The sequence below is a fragment of the Schistocerca cancellata genome, chromosome 2 (genome assembly GCF_023864275.1).
Source record: "Schistocerca cancellata isolate TAMUIC-IGC-003103 chromosome 2, iqSchCanc2.1, whole genome shotgun sequence".
Taxonomy (NCBI): domain Eukaryota; kingdom Metazoa; phylum Arthropoda; class Insecta; order Orthoptera; family Acrididae; genus Schistocerca; species Schistocerca cancellata.
The window spans coordinates 448,758,736-448,780,965 of NC_064627.1; the positions used below are offsets into that span (position 1 = coordinate 448,758,736).

Here is a 22,230-nt window from a genome sequence, read left to right on the forward strand (position 1 = left end):
GCCTGCCAGTCAGCCATTCTACTGGTAATTGATGTGTTGGTACATCCACAGCCTGAGCCTGTTTGCATCTTACCCAGACATACTCCTAGAAACACACTACAACCGGTAGCTGATATGCTTGTTACTAACACTTTGGGAGGATATGAGAGATGAACATCAACAAAAGCAGAATGAGGGTAACAGAATGTAGTTGAATTAAATAAGGTGATGCTGAGGGAATTAGATTAGGAAATGAGACACTTAAAGTAGTAGATGAGTTTTGCTATTTGGGGAGCAAAATAACTGATGATAGTTGAAGTAGAGGGATATATAATGTAGACTGGCACTGGCAAGGATAGCATTTCTGAAGAAGAGAAATTTGTTAACATTGAGTATAGATTTAAGTGTCAGAAAGTCGTTTCTGAAAGTATTTGTATGGAGTGTAGCCATGTATGGAAGTGAAACATGGACGATAACTAGTTTAGACAAGAAGAGAATAGAAGCTTTCGAAATGTGGTGCTACAGAAGAATGCTGAAGATTAGTTAGGTAGATCACGTAACTAATTAGGAGGTACTAAACAGAATTGGAGAGAAGAGGAATTTGTGGCACAACTTGACTAGAATAAGGGATCGGTTGGTAGAACATGTTCTGAGGCATCAAGGGATCACCAGTTTAGTATTGGAGGCAGTGTGGAGGGTAGAAACCATAGAGGGAGACCAAGAGATGAATACATGAAGCAGATTCAGAAGGATATAGTGACGAACAAGAACAAGAACACTTTGTGCTGTTATTTTTCCTGGAAATGGTGTATATGCTGCTACATTTGTTCCACTGAAATTCTCCTTTGATGCAACTCTGTTAATTTGTCAAAGGACTGTGTAACTTCTGAATTGAGCGTGTTATTTAAATAAGTTAAATTTTGAATTGGTAATACTGTCGGAGATCCTTGCACCCAGTACAACATATTCCTTAACACTGTCATATCAGTTGAGCCTTTCAGCATATCCAGAAGATAAAAGTCTGTCCCAATTATCTCACAAGTCATGCCATAATAACGCAGGCCAACAACGTAAAGACTCTTTTTCTGAAAATACCTTATTCTTATGTTTTTTAGAGTGAAAAATCAAAATATGATACTTAAAACAACTTCGAAAAACAAGAAGGTAATAAGCTATCCTAACCTTCCGTCCACCATCCGACCAGTAGGGCATGGTGTAGATTTGCCGGTTCCCGAACCACCAGATAATTTCTATTCTATTCCAACGGAAGTATTTTATGATGTACAATCTGATTTAGATGAACCTGATGATGATGAATTTCATTGTAATACATAAAGTCTAGGGCCCAAATTGTTTACCCAGACCAAGCTATACGATTTGGTTAGGGATCTGGGCTTAATGAGAGAAAAAGCTGAATTTGCTTGGCTCTAGATTAAAAAAAAAAGAACGTTTTGTCAGTTGGGACCGACATATGCATGTATAGAAAGAGAGAGCAGCAATTTTTTCAAGCTTTTTCAACAAGAAGATGATTTAGTGTACTGCTTAGACATTCCCGGTCTGATCAATGGGTTTGTATTGAATACATAAAGGAAGACTGGAAGCTGTTTATTGCTTCATCCAAAACTAGTTTAAAGACAGTTATTCTATGCAATAGCAATATGTATGCAGCTATACCTGTTGGATATTCTGTACATATGAAAGAAAGCTATGAAAACCTAGAAATAGTGCTAAATAAAATAGGCTATTCTGCTCATGGTTGGATTATATGTGACGATCTAAAACTAACATGCATGCTCCTTGGTCAGCAAGGTGGCTTTACCAAATTTCCGTGTTTCTACATCTACATCTACATCCATAATCCGCAAGCCACCTGACTGTGTGTGGCGGGGGGTACCTTGAGTACCTCTATTGGTTCTCCCTTCTATTCCAGTCTCGTATTGTTCGTAGAAAGAAGGATTGTCAGTATGCCTCTCTGTGGGCTCTAATCTTTCAATTTTATCCTCATGGTCTCTTCGTGAGATATACGTAGGAGGGAGCAATATACTGCTTGACTCCTCAGTGAAGGTATGTTCTCGAAACTTCAACAAAAGCCCGTACTGAGCTACTGAGCGTCTCTCCTGCAGAGTCTTTCACTGGAGTTTACCTATCATCTCCATAACACTTTCGCGATTACTAAATGAGCCTGTAACGAAGTGTGCTGCTCTCCGTTGGATCTTCTCTATCACTTCTATCAACCCTATCTGGTACGGATCCCACACTGCTGAGCAGTATTCAAGCAGGGGACAAACAAGTGTACTGTAACCTACTTCCTTTGTTTTTGGATGGCATTTCCTTAGGATTCTTCCAATGAACCTCAGTCTGGCATTTGCTTTACCGACGATCAACTTTATATGATCATTCCATTTTAAATCACTCCTAATGCGTACTCCCAGATAATTTATGGAATTAACTGCTTCCAGTTGCTGACCTGCTATATTCTAGCTAAATGATAAGGGATCTTTCTCTGTATTCGCAGCACATTACACTTGTCTACATTGAGATTAAATTGCCATTCCCTGCACTATGCGTCAATTTGCTGCAGATCCTCCTGCATTCCAGTACAATTTTCCATTGTTACAACCTCTTGATATACCACAGCATCATCTGGAAAAAGCCTTAGTGAACTTCCGATGTCATCCACAAGCTCATTTATGTATATTGTGAATAGCAACGGTCCTACAACACTCCCTTGCGGCACACATGAAGTCACTCTTACTTCGGAAGACTTCTCTCCATTGAGAATTACATGCTGCGTTCTGTTATCTAGGAACTCTTCAATCCAATCACACAATTGGTCTGATAGTCTATATGCTCTTACTTTGTTCATTAAACGACTGTGGACAACTGTATCGAACGCCTTGCGGAAGTAAAGAAACACGGCATCTACCTGGAAACCCTTACCTATGGCCCTCTGAGTCTCGTGGATGAATAGTGCGAGCTGGGTTTCACACGATCGTTTTTTTCGAAACCCATGCTGATTCCTACAAAGTAGATTTCTAGACTCCAGAAAAGTCATTATACTCGAACATAGTATGTGTTCCAAAATTCTACAACTGATCGACATTAGAGATATAGGTCTATAGTTCTGCACATCTGTTCGACATCCCTTCTTGAAAACGGGGATGACCTGTGCCCTTTTCCAATCCTTTGGAACGCTACACTCTTCTAGAGACCTATGGTACACTACTGCAAGAAGGGGGGCAAGTTCCTTTGCGTACTCTGTGTAAAATCGAACTGGTATCCCATCAGGTCCAGCGGCCTTTCCTCTTTTGAGTGGTTTTAATTGTTTCTCTATCCCTCTGTCGTCTATTTCGATACCTACCATTTTGTCATCTGTGTGACAATCTAGAGAAGGAACTACAGTGCAGTCTTCCTCTGTGAAACAGCTTTGGAAAAAGACATTTAGTATTTTGGCCTTTAGTCAGTCATCCTCTGTTTCAGTACCACTTTGGTCACAGAGAGTCTGGACATTTTGTTTTGATACACCTACTGCTTTGACATACGACCAAAATTTCTTAGGCTTTTCGAATTCATTGAATGCCTCTCGCATAGCCCTCTTCACACTACATTTCGCTTCACGTAACTTTTGTTTGTCTGCAAGGCTTTGGCTATGTTTATGTTTGCTGTGAAGTTCCCTTTGCTTCCACAGCAGTTTTCTAACTTGGTTGTTGTACCATGGTGGCTCTTTTCCATCTCTTACAATCTTGCTTGGCACATACTCATCTAATGCATGGTTTTGAACTTCGTCCACTGATCCTCAACACTATCTGTACTCGAGACAAAACTTTTGCATTGAGCCATCAGGTACTCTGAAACCTGCTTTTTGTCACTTTTGCTAAACAGAAAAATCTTCCTACCTTTTTTAATATTTCTATTTACGGCTGAAATCATCGATGCAGTAACCGCTTTATGATCGCTGATTCCCTGTTCTGCGTTAACTGTTTCAAACAGTCCGGGTCTATTTGTTACCAGAAAGTCTAATATGTTATCGCCACGAGTCGGTTCTCTGTTTAACTGCTCAAGGTAGTTTTCAGATAAAGCACTTAAAAAAATTCACTGGATTCTTTGTCCCTGCCACCCCTTATGAACGTTTGAGTCTCCCAGTCTATATCCGGCAAATTAAAATCTCCACCCAGAACTATAACATGGTGGGGAAATCTACTCAAAATATTTTCCAAATTATCCTTCAGGTGCTCAGCCACAACAGCTGCTGAGCCGGGGGGCCTATAGAGACATCCAATTACCATGTCTGAGCCTGCTTTAACCGTGACCTTCACCCAAATTATTTCCCATTTCGGATCTCCGTCAATTTCCTTCGATACTATTGCACTTCTTATCGCTATAAACACTCCTCCCCCTTCACTGTCCTGCCTGTCTCTGTGGTATACATTCCAATCTGAGTTTAGAATTTCATTACTGTTTACATCTGGTTTCAGCCAACTTTCTGTCCCTAGTACTAGGTGGGCATTGTGACTGTTTATTAATGAGAGCAGTTCTGGGACCTTTCTATAGACACTCCTGCTGTTTACTATTAGCACATTAATATTGTTATTTCCTGTTCCATTTTGCCTATTCCTACCTTGCCGCGTGTCAGGAGGTGTCTTGTCGGGCCTAGGGAGGGAATTTTCTAACCTAAAAAACCCACATGAGCACTCCACACGTACTCCGCTACCCTTGTACCCACTTCCTGCGTGTAGTGCACACCTGACCTATTCAGGGGGACCCTACATTTCTCCACCCGACAGCGGAGGTCGAGAAATTTGAACCCCAGATCTCCACAGAATCCTCTGAGCCTCTGGTTTAAGCCTTCCACTCGGCTCCAAACCACAGGACCGCGATCGGCTCTGGGAATGATACTACAGATAGTTAGCTCAGATTCCACCCCGGAGCGAGGCTTTACGCCTTCACCAACTCCGCCAACCACCTGTATGAACTGAGGATGACTTCTGAACCCAGACGGCAGGAGTCATTGGTGCCGACATGAGCAACAATTTGCAGTCGGGTGCACCCAGTGCTCTCTATCACCGCCGGCAGGGCCTCCTCCACATCTCGCATGAGACCCCCCAGCAACCAGACAGAGTGAACACTGGCCTTCTTCCCCGAACTTTCTGCTATTTCCCTAAGGGGCTCCATCACCCGCCAAACGTTGGAGCTCCCAATCACTAATTAACCTCTCCCCCCCCGTGTGCCTGCTTGGACCTTGCTGAAGGAGCGGCCATGTGTCCACTCACAGGCAGAGCGGGCGATGCCACACGGCCAGCCTCCACATGGACCCTCCACCTCGTGCGCCGCGAACGCTGCGGAACCCGTCACTCCTCTTGGAGAGAGGGTGGCCCAACCACGCCCTGTACCCGCGAAGATGTCTCGACAGCAGGGACAGTGGATGAAGCATGTAACACCTGGGGTGTACCATGCAACGCACCAGACTCCCCACTGCCGCTACACTCCGAGGCAGCAGCCTGAAGACGGCTGACCACGGCCATCAGCACGTTCAGCTGTTTGTGAACAGTGGCCAGCTCCTCCTGCGTCCATACACAGCAGTCACACATCCTATCCATCCTAAAAAATCAATTTACTGTAGAGAGTTAATCAACTTTTAACTAGACTGCTAATTCACTAAAGGCGACTGATAGTTGGTTAAACTGTGGTTACTAGACACTTCTTGTAGAAAACAATGAAAATAGCACTACCTGTCTCTGGACTGTATTCAAAACAAACACTAGCACTACTGGCACTATGGCTGACTAAAGGGACTCTCCCTGACTGTGTTCAAAACAAACACGAAATCTATGGAACATTATTACTAGCACTCGACAATTAAAGCTTCCTAAAAGCAAAAACACATGGAAGAAGCAGCGACAAGTAAGAAAAATACAGTTAATACTTAAATGAACATAGCTCGCTGCACAGCAGACGTGATGCAGACAGCAGTTACGACGACACTGACACTTGTTGTGTGAATGGGACAGTAGGGCTAGGGATCAACACCAGTGCATAAAGAACTGGCCTGTGAGGGAGTCTTTAAAACCTGGTGAGAAGAACATCTATGCAAAAACCTTGTAGATCCAAAAAACGTACTCTTTCCACCTGTACATATAAAGTTAGGCCTAATGAAACAATTTGTAAATGCTTTGCCTGAAGATGGACCATGTTTTAATTATCTCTGCCAAAAGTTTCCACACCTTTCAGAAGCTAAACTAAAAGAAGGCATCTTTGTTGGACCTGACATTAGAAAATTGATGTTTGATGTTAGCTTCGAATCCAAAATGACCTCAAATGTGAAAGAAGCATGGGTATCATTCAAGCATTACACAGTTCTTAGGACATGAAAAAGACCCAGAATTTGTTTCTATTATAGCTACTATGTTAAAGAAGTTTAAAACTTTAGGATATTTAATGAACCTGAAAGTTTACTTTTTGAACAGTCACCGTGATTACTTCCCGGACAATATGGGAGATGGTAGTGAGGTGCAAGGAGAGCGTTTTCACCAGGACATTAAAGTGATGGAAAAATGCTACCAAGGCCACTGGAACACCAACATGATGGGGGACTACTGTTGGTCACTTCAACAAGAAGTTCAGCAAGCGACTCATTGTAGGAAAAAGCTACACAAAAAGCTTCAAAGAAAATAAAAACCAATTCCAACTGACAAGTGAAACCTCTATTAACACATATCACTGTTTTAAGTAGGTTACTGTAAATACAAACCATGCTTATGTTGTAACGAAGCATTTTATTAATTTCCCCATTTACCGTATAGCATAGGATTTTTATACTATATAATAAAAAGCATATTGCTCAAAAACTATGGGTGATAAAAAAAAAACTAAGGCCAGATTTGGATCCAGTTTATAAAAATCAGCTATCAAAGTAAAAAAAAAGATTTAAAAAAATTTTTTTCATTGGCCTGTGTAATTGTTCCACTTTTCTGAAGCTAGAGTTTTCTCAACCCTACCAATCTTCCTTCTTTGTAGCAATGCAATCATACAGTTTATAGTGTGAATACTGAGTATAATCGATGTGTTCCCATTCTCTGGAAATAAGTTAAATTAAGAAGAGGATCCTTCATAGTACTTGTACCATTTTTTTTCCCCAGAAACAAACTTGCTTCATATGTCTGCATATCAATCCATACCTCGCCAGCCAGGCAGACTATAACTTTCCCTTGCATGCACATTTCCAACTTTTACCAGTGACATTACCATGTGAGACTGCCTGTAGACCAACATTACTCTATCAGCCCCTCCCTGCATCTGAGAATGCACAATACTTCAAAAATATCGATAATGACAACGTGAATAAAACTAACAAACCCTCAAAAAAACAAATATCCCTATGGCAATAAAAATACACCCTCTGTGATACAGTAACCTGAAAAAATTCACAACAAATTACAGTTGTACAGCTTACTTATGCAACCTTAACCTATACAACACATCATGCACTTTACATTGCTCATCAATTCCAGGTCCCTTCTTTTTAACCCTTGTAACTTTCTCCTCCTGTTTGATTGCTGATAACTGCGGTATCCCCTCTACCATTCTTTAAACAGCTTTATGTGAGTGACATGTATATCAGACATTTTTTCGGGGAACAATATCTTCACATTGATGTAAAATATAGTTTTTGCTTTACATCTCAGTGGTCATTTCTATGACCTCATAAGGTCCTTTGTACTTACTTAGAATTTCTTTGTTTTTCCCCTTTGGTCTATAGGGATTTTCAGTAACCTGAAAAAATTCACAACAAATTACAGTTGTACAGCTTACTTATGCAACCTTAACCTATACAACACATCATGCACTTTACATTGCTCATCAATTCCAGGTCTCTTCTTTTTAACCCTTGTAACTTTCTCCTTCTGTTTGATTGCTGATAACTGCGGTATCCCCTCTACCATTCTTTAAACAGCTTTATGTGACTGACATGTATATCAGACATTTTTTCGGGGAACAATATCTTCACATTGATGTAAAATATAGTTTTTGCTTTACATCTCAGTGGTCATTTCTATGACCTCATAAGGTCCTTTGTACTTACTTAGAATTTCTTTGTTTTTCCCCTTTGGTCTATAGGGATTTGTGATGATCACCCACTGTCCCACACTGTACTGAGGCAGCTTGCCTATGCATCTGTTTGGCAGTTCCTGCTGTTCTAGTGTCTTTGTGTTTGCCTTCTGTACATCTCTCCAAACTTCTCTTATTTTTCTGGCAAACTTCCGTATCACCTTGCCATCTGGCCCTAATTTAGGAGTCAAGATGTCAAAGGCAGATGACATCTTCCTGCCATACACTACCTCAAATCGTGACAAGCCCACTGCAGTACTGACCATCAAATTTTACACGATCGGGATGGAGGGAAGACGTGTCATGCCTGGATTAATGTAATAACTCAACATTTTTACAATTGCCTTGTGCATGTGTTCAGTTCTGTCTTTGGTCTGTGGATGAAATGCACCCATCCATAACTTCCATATACGCAACATGTGGAACAGTCGTTTCAGTAAATTCTAGACAGAGTTTATACCCTGATCCACAATTATGGTGTCAGGTACCCCAGACTTCAGTATCCAGTTGTTTTACTAATGCCTACACCACTGTACTAGCTGACTGTTGTGGCATTGGTGCCATTGCCAAAAATCAAGAAAAATGATCAATGATCATGAGAATGTACACATTCCCTGCAGATGTTTTATCAAAAGGGCCTGAGGACATACAACCCTAACGTACAAACTGGATTGGACACTTCTGGTAATCTTTACAATGGCACTTTTTAATTTGCAATGTCAGCCCTTTGCGCACATGGCACACAGTCTCTTAACATACTGCTCGACGTCGTGCTTGCTATTCCTCCAGCAGAACTTCTCTTCTACATGTCTATCCATCATATGTCACCCTCCATCACTTGACAACATATGGTCATGAGATTTCTGAAAAACCACTAGAACTAACACATGTGGTCCACAACTCATCATTCTACACAACCACCTCTCATGAATAATAAAATGTGGCTCTGACTTAAATGTGTGTCCCCCTCCCACTCTTCCATGTTCTTCTCTAATATTCAACACCACTCCCCCATGACTTAATGCATCTGTGTTTGCACGTAATCATCCTGGCTTATGGATTATCTCATATTCGAATTCACTAAGCTTAAGTGCCCACTGAGTTCATTTACTACATAGACCTTTCAAACCAAGCAGCCATTTCAATGAATCATGGTTTGTCATGACCTAAACTTCCTAAGGTACAGGTAACTTTGAAAATACGTAATACCATATATGACCACCAACAACTCTTTCTCAGTCATTGAGTATTTACACTCTGCCTTGTAATGTACCTTGAAGTGTAAGCTACCAGGTGTTCTTGACCATCTACCATCTGTCTCAAAACACAACCAACTGCCTCATTTGAAGCATAACATGCAGGATAAGCTCTTACTCAAAATCCAGAAAAATCAATACTATATCTGAAACTAATATATCTTTTAATTTTTCAAATGCCACTTGGCATTCCTGTGACCAATGGAATTTCACACCCTTATTCAGTAGTTTGTTCAAGGGTTTGGCTATTTTTTGCAAAGTGCCTCTTGAACCATGTATAACAATTACAAAGGGCAAAGAATGACTTACCTACTTTGTTGTTGTGAACTCTGAAAATTTTCAAACGTATCTGTAAGAGAAGGTCTGTACAGTACATTCACCAGTCATCATGTGCCCCAGGTGGGTTACCTAAGTTTGCAGGAAATGGCTCTTGTCCACACTTAACATCAAATCTGCCAACTGTAGTCTATTAAAGACATCCACCAAACATCTCACATGCTCTGGTAAATCTTTTGAATAGACAATTATGTCATCCAGATACACCATACAAGTTTTTGGTTTCAGTCTTCTCAGTACCTCATCTAACAACTGCTGAAAAGTAGCCAGTGTGTTCTTTAGACCAAAGGCCATGAGTTTGCAATTAAAATGGGCACTTGGTACCATAAATGCTGTTTTTGGCTTATCCTCGGGGGCAGCTTCCAATTGTGATACCTGCTCCGGAGATCCATAGTTGTACAGAACTGATGCTGACCCAGATTATTCAAAGTTTCAGTGATGTTTGGAATTGGATAAGCACCTGAAATGGTTTGTGCATTTAGATATCTGTAGTCACAGCAAAATCTGTATCTCCTTATTCCATCCACTGATTTATTTGGCACAATAACTGTGTTTGCCCTCCAGGTGCTATCCCATCCCGTAATTGTTGCTCAATAAACTGTTCTACTAATGGCTGCAGTTGCTTTGCTATATGGTATGGCTTCCTATAAATTGCTGTGTTATCCATTGTCAGTATATGATGTCGTGTCACCTGGGTTACTGGTAAACATTCATCTGTACAAAATAGATCACTAAACCTCAACAACAAGTTTCTATAGGCGTTTGATAATTGCCCTCCAAGTGACCCACTTTTGCTCATAGCATCTCTGTGTCAACGGTTTGCATGGGGCTTTCCCCTAGACTTAACCTACTGAAGTTCTCATCTTCCAAGATTTCCACAGTGGTTATTACTGTGCTCTTCGACAGTCACTTCCTCTCTTCCAAAGTTATCCACACTAACTGGAATCATTCATTTCCCATTAATGTCACTCACATGTGCCAAACTCCTGTGGGCAAAACAATGTTAACTATCCAACTCCTCATTACCTAAGAGCTGTTCAACCACACAGAATGTTTCTCTCGACAGTTTGGTATCCACTGAAACCCACACTATCTTCCCTGTACCTACTGGTATTTTATCCTGCTAATTGACATGTAATGCAAATGTATGCAGTTCAATTGGTCTCTGCCCCACGACAGGTGAACCTTGAATGATTGCCTCAGATGCAGTTTCCCCCTAGCTGGAACAAAGTCCCACTGATTTCTGCTGTGTGTTGCCAAAGATCAACTTTAGCATTATGTTTTTGAAGAAAGTCTAGCCCGAAAATCACTGAATAATTTTCACGTATGTGTGGCAATACCTCCATGTGTTCCCTGAACTTAGTTTTCCCAACCAAAAACTCTAGTACAACCATATCCAACGGTTCCACGCTTATCATTGCCAATGTCTTTTTCCAAAGCTGTTTCACAGAGGAAGACTGCACTGTAGTTCCTTCCCTAGATTGTCGCACAGATGACAAAATGGTAGATATCAAAATAGACAACAGAGGGATAGAGAAACAATTAAAATCTCTCAAAGTAGGAAAAGCCGCTGGACCTGATGGGATACCAGTTCGATTTTACACAGAGTACGCGAAGGAACTCGTCCCCTTCTTGCAGCGGTGTACCGTAGGTCTCTAGAAGAGCTTAGCGTTCCAAAGGATTGGAAAAGGGCACAGGTCATCCCCGTTTTCAAGAAGGGATGTTGAACAGATGTGCAGAACTATAGACCTATATCTCTAACATCGATCAGTTGTAGAATTCTCAATGGAGAGAAGTCTTCCAAAGTAAGAGTGATTTCAGGTGTGCCGCAGAGGAGTGTCGTAGGACCTTTCTATTCACAATGTACATAAATGACCTTGTGGATGACATTGGAAGTTCACTGAGGCTTTTTACAGATGATGCTGTGGTATATCGAGAGGTTGTAACAATGGAAAATTGTACTGAAATGCAGGAGGACTGCAGCGAATTGACGCATGGTGCAGGGAATGGCAATTTAATCTCAATGTAGACAAGTGTAATGTGCTGCGAATACATAGAAAAATCCCTTATCATTTAGCTAGAATATAGCAGGTCAGCAACTGGAAGCAGTTAATTCCATAAATTATCTGGGAGTACGCATTAGGAGTGATTTAAAATGGAATGATCATATAAAGTTGATCGTCGGTAAAGCAAATGCCAGACTGAGGTTCATTGGAAGAATCCTAAGGAAATACAATCCGTAAACAAAGGAAGTAGGTTACAGTACGCTTGAATACTGCTCAGCAGTGTGGGATCCGTACCAGATAGGGTTGATAGAAGAGATAGAGAAGATCCAACGGAGAGCAGCACGCTTTGCTACAGGATCATTTAGTAATCGCGAAAGCGTTACGGAGATGATAGATAAACTCCAGTGGAAGACTCTGCAGGAGAGACGCTCAGTAGCTCGGTACGGGCCTTTGTTGAAGTTTAGAGAACATACCTTCACTGAGGAGTCAAGCAGTATATTGCTCCCTTCTACGTATATCTCACGAAGAGACCATGAGGGTAAAATCAGAGAGATTAGAGCCCACACAGAGGCATACTGACAATCCTTGTTTCCCTGAACAATACGAGACTGGAATAGAAGGGAGAACCGAAGGAAGTACTCAAGGTACCCTCCGCCACACACCGTCAGGTGACTTGCGGAGTATGGATGTAGATGTAGATGTAGAATCCCACGTAATCTGTACTGTGGTGACCACAGTCCCCTCTTTCCCATGAGGTCTAGACTGACAACGGACATATGTGCCCCTGTGTCTACCAAAAACCTGTTTCTTGGCACTTGCCAAGCCCATGAAGCAACATTCAATCTGTGCACTAACTTGTACAGTGTTACAATCTGTTGGAACTGCCTTGCAACAGTTGAAGGACTCCCATTTGTGTTTAATGGCTCACTGTTGCTTCCTACCTTTCCTACATCTACCATCAGATGCCTGGTGGCCCACTCCAGTGCACACATAGCACTCTGCTTGTCTTCATCAATTCCTTATATGCCCATCCCGACCACATCTATAACATCTGATTTCAGAAGCAGACACTTGGTGGTCCATTCTTTGCTTTTTCTGCAGTATCCATCTCCTCAATGTATGTCGCAGTCCTAAGAGTGGACACTAAATTCTCTGGATTTTACCTTCAAATCCTCTGTAACTTCTATGGGTTTATATCACACAGAAAAAGTCCACTGCTCTATTTTTCTGCCTCTTGCAATAACATCCTATTAACTTCCGCATTCTGGGTTGGTACACACGTCTTCACATTCAGTCTACAGATTCTATCCGAGAATACTTCCACAGACTCATAGCACTGCATACTAAGTTTCTCCAAAAAAAAATGTGCATTATTTTGCTTTTGGTACTGTTGGTACAGTACAGTGGCCTACTTCTGAAACATTTGTGTTTTACTCAAAGCCTCATAGTATACAACATATGCTTTGGCATCCCCTGCCAAATGCATACCAGCAACATATGGGGTTATTTCATTGACCACCCACACACTTCCACAGCATCCCTAACATCCATCATAAAAATTGTCACATCCTCCCGTGTCTGCCCAAAAAGGGATTAATTAATCCAACCACTGCTGGGTCATATGGAACAGAAGGTGGGGCTAAATCCAGATTTATTTTCATGTGACTTTAATTGCAACTGAACCTGACTCACTCTTCCAGCTTCCAACTCACAATAAGTTCGAAATTTCTATGCCTCATCATCGCCTATCTACTCTCAATAAGCTACTAACCAGATGACCAATTCACCTGCATGAGAGAACAAGTAGTTGTTACAGCTCTGGTACACTGCAAATCGTGCCTAGACAAATTACAAAATGGAAACCTCACTGGCACTAAATTATCAAGTTCAGCATTACTTCTAAAAAATATAAGTCCACAGGTTTCTGTGGCTTCACAAAAGTAACTCTAAACATTGTGTACCCTAACTCTCACAATTTGCTCTGACACCAAGTGCAAACACCAAAAATAACATAAATAAAACTAGATACACTACATCATGTGCTGAGCTGATGTCACTGAACCCATATCAAGTGCCACTGCCTCACTCGCCAATCAACACTCAAAACTCACCAAAACCAAATCTCTCATCAGACCATACTGCTGGATGTGGATGACCACTTTCAACCCAGCTTATTGTGTTGGGAAGTGAAATGACTGCTCTGACACCAAATTATTACGAGCCTCCGATGTTCAGGGTCGTAATGTGCCGGAATGACCAAGACATGGTTTGGGAGAGAGGGGTGAATCAGAGAGGGATGTGCGGAGATACACAGGCAAGTTTTGCATTGACTTTATTCTGTTGATGAATGCACAGTACATATAGCGATGCAGGTGACAAATGCCAGCCAACACCAGAGTCTGCTGCTCTGGCACCTGGCTGCTCTGTCCTTGCAGATGTAATGGATCCTGTCCTCACCTGGTGGTGTGGCCGACAAGGTGTATTGTCTGCTCCAGAAGCCCCCACACCTGCCTTCGAGCTTGGCTGGCTATTCCCTCAAGGTCATGGTCACCATGTGGAGAGCTGAAGGGTAACAGCCAGCAGCCATCATTGTAGTAGAGCCTCATCAACTCCAGTTGCCCCATCCAGGGCAGTTCAGGCGGTGATTGAAGACAGCCTTGGACCTGCGAGAATGTGGGATCATGCCCCAACTCTGCCCCTGCAGACAACAGCTTGCAATCCATCAAATGGTGTCACCCAGAAAGCAGATGCTGGATGCCCCCCTGCACCCTGCACTCTGTACCCATGTAGTGCCAAGTTTCGGACCCGCCTCACCATGGCTGCTTTACTTCCATACAGTGGAGCCTGGTGACTGACACAACAGGCTGGCGGGCTGTGAAATTCATCACTAGATGTTCATCACGATTGGCCTGCAACTGAAATAATCATCATTCTTTCCAGTTCCAGACACAGGCAGAATGGTTTCACAACTGCATGCCTTGAGCCTCTGGGCTCTTTCCTATGCCTCTGATGAAGTCACTGTGGAGAGGACAGGTGGGGTATTCCTTAATGTAACCTTTTCCTAGCCTGATTCGGCCCCCACACACAGGTTCCTAGGCACTGTTGTAACTGTGACACACGGGTTTTTTGTAGCACATCAGTAGCCTATACTGCACTTGATTACTTCACACCATCTCCCCATTTGTATACAATGCTTGCCAGGGATGCCACTTCATCTGTGAGTGGTGTCATTTGCTTATTATCAATACTGTCAGTGCCCACTACCTGATGTTTACATCTACCTTTTCACTAAAGCTGCACAAAATTTTCAAGAATTCCCCAAATCCATGCCTATACTAATCTGTGGTGCAGCAGATGTTAATTGTTTAACCAAGAATAACTGTTATCCAAAACGGCTTCCCCTCTCTTTAATTAGTTTAAGGGGGTTGTACTATACTTACTACTAGGAATTTATGTAACTTAACTGATTTTAGAGATTACTATGAACTGCCTATATAATGTAAAAATTAAAAATGTCTCTCTTATGAACATTGGTATTAACTGGAATTAACAACCCCAAGTTCAGCTATTCTGACAAATTACAGGAGTAGTGGTGAGTGGGTGCTCTTGTACCTTTTTAAGATTATCTAGCTATTTCCAGTTTCCTGCATTGAGTTTGTTGGCAACATTTTATATACAAGAATGTAAAATTATTTTGAGAGCCTTGGGCAAAGGGATGTGTAGTCTGTATGTAATTCATTTTTGCTTATAGCATTGTAGTTGTTAATTTCACAGTGTATTCTGTATTCACTATTATTATGGACTACAAACACCAGATGAGTGTGAATCTGTTATAATTTACTCTGTGCTTTATGCACAGTATGCTTTCATATTTTCACCATGTCTCTTGTCCGCCCTGTTAGCTGAATGGTCAGCGCGTTGGATCGCCATGCACGGGGGCCCGAGTTCGATTCCCGCTGGGGCGGGAGATTTTCTCCCCTCAGGGACTAGGTGTGCTGTCCTCATCATAATTTCATCCCCATTGTAGACATGCGGGTCCCCCAATGTGGCGTCGCACTCAATAAGACCTGCACTTGGTGGCTGAACTTCCCGTCTTGGGAACTCCCAGCCACTGACGCCATACCGTGTCTCTTTCTTTCTTCAGTACACTTAAGATCTATTATCTTTTTATTTCTGCCTTGTAATCCTTTTAAATTTAAAACTTTTCTTTTGAAAACATCCCATTGTGTATTTCTAAGTGTTTTTAAATAGCTTCGATCTAGCGTGTCAATTCCTTTTCTCAGTGATACTTGAAGTTTTTATTTTGTCAGCCTATTATCATTCATCCTGTATAAATGTCTCAAAAATATTGGTCTTCATTTTCTTACTGTTTCTGTTATTTTTTTCAGTATTATGAAACATGTCTTCATTGCACCTCACTTTTCAGGCTTGTTTACTTCTTACTGGACCAACAATTTTCCTCATGGTTCTTCTTCTCTAATATTTCTAATTTGTGGAGTTTAGTTTTGGCATCCACGTATGAAGAGGAATTGTAGTTTCACTTTTGTGATGTAATGTTTTTCTTTTACATTTCTTGACATACAGTTTTTATTGTGAATAGTCTTTGTTGATCCATATTTTGTGAATCCTTTCATTTATGACAGATTTTCTAATCAATTTTCTTGAATCATCTCTCCAAAGCACTTGAACTTTTTTGATTGATCTTATCTATTACAGATATTTTAGAACCTGTGACTGTTAATTGAATGTAAATACATAAAACTTCAACCAGTCATTTTTTGGAACAGTTATTTATTATTCTATGACTCGCTTTTCGGACCTTTTCATGTTCATCTTTAGATTGTTGTCTGGAAGTTACATATCTATTTCTAGCATAAGGTGGGTGTTGGCTCTGTGACGGGAAGATGATACATGCGTTAATGTATCACCATGAGTATCATCTTATCTGTCAGTATGGATGCAAAATTTTAATTTTGTCCTTACTGCGACAGCATGGGCAGCTTTTTTTCTGGCAGTGTCAATCTGTTTGATTCCATTGTGATGGTCAGTTGCTACATCACTTCAAACATTTTTACACAATATGTATTGCATTTACACTGTGATAGTGAAACTTTGGTCATAAAAACAGCTGCTTTTCATTGTAAATACTATAACTGTGTAGTATTTTATTCCTGGGCATTCATGTTGATGCCAATCTTGATTAAAGTATTTGCTTGTAAATTGACTGTATTATACATTAATATACGAATAGAAATAAGACATAGGATCACTTGAAGTTTGTTCTTGTAACAATCTATTTATTTTATTTTGAACTCTCATATTAACATGAGTTCTGATTAAAGTATTTGTCTGTATATTGACTGCAATATGTGCGAAGAAAAACAAACAATATCTCTGACCAAAGAAGACCTATATCATATCTTTGTGTCAAGATATGTGTAACAAGCAACTGTTGTATGACACATACTGGATGCTGGCAGAGTTTGTCTATCACAGTGTAAATGCATGCATATTGTGTAAAAATGTGTGAAGTGATGTGCCATCTGGCCATCACAGTAGAGGCAGATAGATGAACACTAACAGAAAAAAATCCGTCCATACTGTCATAGTAAGTACAAAACTAAAATTTTCCATCCATATTAACAGAAAAAACAATACTCATGGTGATAAATTAACACATATTCCATCTTTCTATCACAGTGTAAATGCATGCATATTGTGTAAAAATGTGTGAAGTGATGTGCCATCTGGCCATCACAGTAGAGGCAGATAGATGAACACTAACAGAAAAAAATCCGTCCATACTGTCATAGTAAGTACAAAACTAAAATTTTCCATCCATATTAACAGAAAAAACAATACTCATGGTGATAAATTAACACATATTCCATCTTCTTGTCACAGAGCCAGCACTCAGAATTATGCTAGAAATAGATATGTAACTTCTGGATAACCATCTGAAGATGAACCTGAAAAGGTTTGAAAAACAGTTCTTGGAATAGTAAATAACTATTCAAAAAAGTGACTGGTTGCAGTTTTATGTATTTACATTGAGCTTTTTATATTCCTTTATGTGACCACTGATTCTTTTTCTTTCTTTTCAGTGATTGCAGGCCCTGTAGACCATGTGCTGCCTCACTAATCTGCTTCCATCTTCTTCTATCTCTTGCTGTCTCTTTCCATCCTGTGGGGTTTTCTAACGCTGTAACATCATTCTCTACGTCATCTTTCCACAGTATTTGAGGTGGCCCAATGGTATTGCCTGGAGAGTGCATTAAAATGCTTTTTTAGTATTTCTGTTTGTTTCCATTCTAGCCACATGTCCAGCCCATTGCAGTCTCCTACTTTTTAATTTCTGGACAATAGCGGGTTGCTTCATTAACTGATAAATTTCTTTCAAACTTTCCATATGTCATTCCCCAACACAGGTCCCCAGATTTTTCTCATCACTTTTCTTTTGAAAACATTCAGTTTTTCTCTTTCTTTCTTGGTAAGTGTCCAGCTATCTGAACCATACAGCACTACAGGGAAAATGATGGTGTTATATATCTTCATCTTTGTGGCGATTGGCAAAGCTTTACTTTTGAGTGGGCTGCTTAGAGCATACAGACACATTGATTCTGAGGCTATTCTCTCATTTCTATCCAGTGTTATCATATTTTTACTGCTGAAGTGCAATCCAAGGTATTTAAACTGATGAACTTTTCTGAATCTAGAATGGTGGACAATTTCAAAGTGTGGATTTGGCCTTATGATCAGACCTATTTCTTTATATTCTGTTTTCTCTTGGTTTATCAAGAGTCCCATTTTACTGGAATGTGCCTGAGGTATATGTACATGGCCTTCTGCTCTTCTGATTCACTGATTATGACCACATCGTCTGCATATGCCAGGAGTTTTACTTCAGTGTGTTCTAATCAGAGACAATTGTATAACTGTAAATTACTCTCTCAAGCCACTTTCTCCAACGCAAAGTTGAAGAGAATGCATGAAAGACCATCTCCTTGTTGTAAGCTGGTTTGGTTGGGAAGTATGGATCCTCTGCACTTCACTACTGCCTGTGAGTCATCCATGCACAGTTGAATCATCCTAATGATTTTACTAGGTATGCTAAATTCTCTTAATGTGTTGTTGTGGCTATTTCTATGGATGCCATCATAGACTTGCTTGAAATCAATGAACAGACAGTGAATGTTTTTGTTAAATTCTCAAAGATCTGCCATAGAGTAAACAGATTGCCATTCGTGGAACAGTTGGTTAAAATCCAGCCTGTTACTCTTGAATAGTGATTTCTGTGTAAGGTATAATTTTGTTGAGAATGTCATTGACAGAACTTTATATGTTATGTTCAGCAGACTGATTCCTCTGTAATTTCCACATTCCATTTTGTTTCCTTTCTTGTGCATGGGGAAATTATTGCAGTTTTCCAGTCTTCAGGTAGCCTTTCAGTTTTCCAGTTCATTGTGATAAGGTTATAAATTTCTGTGTGTAATTTGTTTCCACCCTCTTTTAACATCTCTACTAATATCTGGCCTTGCCTGCAGCCTTGTTTTTCAGCTTTTGAATGGTGTGTACCACTTCCGGTTCTGTAATGTGTGTTTTTCAGTACTACTGCTGTTACCCATGATCACTGTGTAGTTGAAAGTTATGTGTCAGTGCAGTTTAACATTTCTGAGAAATACTCTTTCCATCTTGCTAGAATATCTTCAAGCTGTGTTAGTATGTTTTGATTTTGATCTCTTATGAATAGGTTTTCACTTTGATAATGTCTCTTACTGTTCTTTGTATACAGAAACAGCTTCTTTGAGTCTGTATTTCTGCTTTCCACTTCTGTATTTTCCAAGACTACGGTTAGATATTTCCTTTTCTCTGCTTGTAGAACTCTTGCTGTCTCTTCTCACTATGTTGGTCTCTTTTGTGTCTTCACTCTCCACATTATGCAGCCACAGCATACTGGCTTCTTTCCTCTTTTCCACTGCTCTCTGACATTTTTTTGTTGAACCATTTCCATTTCTTCAGTTTCTTTTTATTGTCCAGTGTTTTCTCTGCTGCATCTGTTACTATTGTCTTTATTCTGTCCCAAGTCTTCCCACCTATATTTTGCTTCCCAACTTCCTGCAATGCTGTAAACTGGTTATTAATTTCAGTCACGATGGTTTCTCTAACAGACAATTCCTTCAGTTGTTTTACATCAAACTTAAGTTTTGTCATGGATTTTGGTTGCTGATTCCAAATAATCTTGATTTTCATCTTTCCTATCACTAGGAAGTGATCTGAATCACAATCTGCTCCTTTGTATGTTCTGACATCTCTTATGAATTAACTGTATCGTTGGTCTGCCATAACGTGGTCAATCTGATTTACAGAGTGGCCATTAACAAACCACTGGTCGCCAGTAATAATTTTAGTATTATATTTTTTCTTAGTGATAAATTTATTTTTGTATACAGAGATACTTAAATCTGCTCCACCAGCTATCTGTTCCTAGATATGTGTTTCTGTATCTGCTAGATTTCAAAACGATAATAAAAAATCATCTGCAAATGGTGGGCAGTATACTTCTATACACTGTTTCTTTTATTCCAGTTATTGGTGATACCTGATGGTCTTTAAATTTTTCATTCCCAATTATTAATATTTTTGGTAATGAACAGGCAAAGAAGACTGAAGATAGGCCATCACCTCATTTACACATCTGTTTTTAAAGGGCATAAAATTCTTAGGAATAAAGTGTACTTTTCACAGAATAGATTAGCCAATTTAGTTTTAAATTTTGCCTTGTCATATTTTGTTATTTTTATTTTTCATGAAGATGACAGGCTTGTTGGAGCTTTGACAACAGAATGGTGGCATTTACCAGAGATTTTGTTGTGTGGCATTTTCTTGATTATAGTCAGTCTTGGGTATTAGCTGATTTCATTGAATGGTGCACGTCCCTGCAGTACTTTTACCTCAAATGTCAGTTGTGCTTGATTCTACCTTCTGTTTGAATTCACCCCATCTGCCTTTAAGAGAGAGAACTGGGCCCAGATTGCTGTAAGATTTCTTTCAAAATAGCCAAACTGAGTAATTGGAAATGACTCTCAGTATCTTCTGTTATTGACTAAGTCTCACTATAACGCTTCAACACACTTTCAACTTTAAACTGTTGACAACCACATGAGGTCTTAGTTATCACAGTTTTGCATTGTAACTGTTCTCTTATGTATTTATGTGTACATACTATAGCTGAGCTTCATTTTTTGCTGAAGCCCATGTTACAAGTAATCGTACAGTCAAACTCAACAAAATATATTTATCCAGAATTTTTATCATCCAAAAATAGGAAAGCTTTTATGGTACTTACCAGGACAACAGATGAAGCAATTGCATCAAGGAACAGACAGAATAATCCTTTTTCCTCCAATCCTTTACTCTGCCTTGATGGATCAAGACTCCAGTTCTAAAATCTAGTGTTACTACTAGTGTTTGTTGGGCATAGTTTTGCTGCTGTTTGATAAGGAGATTTTTAATCATTATTTTATTAAGTTTTTCAATTTTGATGAATATTTGTGCTTGTACTGGTCCATAAAATCATGCAGTACATTCATTTATACAGCAGTTGTTCAGCATGAATTATTTTAGCTGTGATTAGGCCCAAATCTAGGGAGGGGAAGTGATGGGCGGGGGGGGGGGGGGGGGGGGGGGGGTGCAAAGTGGAAACCTGTGTATCTGCCCCAGGCAGCAGTTTCATGGGGTGCCAAATTCATGTTCTTGAAGAAAACAACTTTGTTTCACAAAGTGCCTAGCATGCAGCACACGTTGGTCCACCTGAATGTAGGTTTGATGGCTTCCATTACAAAATATACACATTTGAATTCCACATAACAAAATACAGTGACATGCGATAGAAGAATGCTGTGTGACGAAGCCTGCACTTCAGCACACTTATGACCGAATGACTTACGTTTTCTCAAACATATATGTCTTATATATCAAACTTTTCAGAAAGATGTACGCTACAAAATGAACCCTTTTTTGAAAAACTGTCCTTTTTTTAAAAAAAATTTTGACATCCTATCTCAAATGTTCAATGGGTGGAGGGGGCCACCACTATCAAGTTTTGCCCTGGTTCAGAAATATCATAGATCCAGGGCCGCCTATGATGATATTCGAGCTGTAACTTTACTTGCTGTCGGAACTGCAATGACCTCTGCCAATTAGCACGTGGAACAAGCCTTTAATCTTGTTACACTTAATGGTTTGGCCATTATGACTTAGGAAAATTGAAACCGTAATTCACTCAGGTAACTGTTCAATTGGTCCTTTCAAAATAGATGTGACCAAAATCTTCTCTTATACTTTTCCAACTATACTAATGCTCAGTCAGTAATAACTGCCTGTTGAGAATACATTAAACCCTAACCTTTCTTCCATTTACTGTGTTTAGATTCCAGTTTGTATTTAATCACTCTTTAATCTCAGATTGTCTAGGGAATACTAGAAAATTATTTTAAAATGAGTTTTGGAGAGCTCTAATTGTGGTTTATGGCATGAGATGCAGGAAT

At 40.0% G+C, this 22,230-nt stretch overlaps 1 protein-coding gene across 1 annotated transcript in view; it reads left to right on the forward strand.

Annotated features, from left to right (window-relative positions):
- The window catches only part of LOC126161941 (stimulator of interferon genes protein homolog), a 309,484-nt gene that overhangs the window by 74,510 nt on the left and 212,744 nt on the right, over window positions 1-22,230 (forward strand). The gene's annotated exons all lie outside the window — the stretch shown is intronic.